Raw genomic sequence first — 1,408 nt, 5'->3', positions numbered from 1 at the left:
GTCTCACGGTCTCTCCTGCCCGGGCTGGCTTTGAACCGCGATCCTCAGATCTCAGCCTCCTGAGTAGTCTCAGCCTCCTGAGTAGCTAGGGTTACAGACGTGAGCCACCAGCGCCCGGCTTCACGACAATTCTTTTGAATTTAATTTTTGTGGAATTGTCTAGTTTAAGAAAATCAATTACACTTTATGTATAAAAAATGTTCTGTGCTCAATTCAGTAGCACATACACTAACATTGGAACAATAAAGAGAAGAATAGCCCCTGACTGAGGATGACACTCAACTTCGTGAAGCATTCTAGATTTTTAAAAGAACAGATGCTGGAGGGGATGTGGACAGAAGGGAACCTTAATGCATTGTTGTTGGGAGTTTAAACTTGTTCGAAGACTTTGGAAAGTAGTATGGCGGTTCCTCAAAAGACTACAATAGAGCGCCCCTAAGTCCCAGCAATCCCATTTTGATCACAAACAAGACCATACTAAAACTACCAGCAAAACTGTGTTCATTGCAGCATTATTTACCAAAGCTAAGATACAGAACAGAACCCGAGGCCCCACAGTAAACGAATGGATCAAGAAAATGTGTGTGTGTGTGTGTGTGTGTGTGTGTGTGTGTGTGTGTACTGGAATTCTATGCCTCCATCAGAAAGAATGACATCACCCAGTTTGTTAGGAAATGGAAAGACATGGAAAAAATTATATTAAGTGAATTAAGCCAGGCCCAAAGAAAGATAGGTCCCATGGTTTCCTTAATTGCAATAACTAGTATGTGTCTGCTACAAGCAGAAAACATCAAATAAGTTGATGTTAGGCAAAATGAACCCCAAGATAAGGATTCAAATGGTTTTTATTTCTTGCGATTGTTTCTAAGATATTTATAAGATGAATTCTTTGTTGCTTTGTATGTTCCTCCTGCAAGCTAAAGCCCCTGTTTTCACTGTATTTGATGTTGGTATACTTTGTCCAGTGGAAGGGAAACACAAATCGTTTTAAAAGGGATGCAGGTGGACCCATTGCAACAATGAGATGAACAAGTCGTTATGTCAAAAAATGATTTTGGCCGGGTGTTGAGGGATGTGGACAGTGGGGGGGGGTTGGGGGGGAGGGGTTGGTAGGTGTGGGGGGTGGGAGATGGGCAGGGATGGGAAGGGGAAACAAAGCAGGAGCAAGTGGACCCATTGCAACAATGAGATGTACAAGTTATTATGTCAAAAAATGAACTTTACTACTTTGGGGGGAGGAGGACAGGGTGGGGAAAGTGGGGGAGTGTGGGAAGGGATGGGAAGGGGAAACAAAGGGGAGGCAACAATGCTTGATAAGAAATCTTGCCCATGTAATTGTAACTCCTCTGTCAGTATTCTCACAATAAAAAAAAATGTACTCAATAACTCACGCATGTAATTGTAACCC

General features: G+C 42.5%; 1 non-coding gene across 1 annotated transcript; it reads left to right on the top strand.

Annotated features, from left to right (window-relative positions):
• Window positions 1-204: 204 nt before the first annotated feature.
• On the top strand, window positions 205-306 carry LOC122126550. Its single transcript, XR_006150972.1, has one exon. It is a non-coding gene; the product is annotated as a U6 spliceosomal RNA (small nuclear RNA).
• Window positions 307-1,408: the final 1,102 nt, after the last annotated feature.

This window comes from Dipodomys spectabilis, unplaced genomic scaffold (assembly GCF_019054845.1).
Source record: "Dipodomys spectabilis isolate Male_0828 unplaced genomic scaffold, ASM1905484v1 ptg000284l, whole genome shotgun sequence".
In the NCBI taxonomy this organism is placed as follows: Eukaryota; Metazoa; Chordata; class Mammalia; order Rodentia; family Heteromyidae; genus Dipodomys; species Dipodomys spectabilis.
Note: the sequence above shows the minus strand (reverse complement) of the source record. Positions and strands in the feature narration are given on the sequence as shown.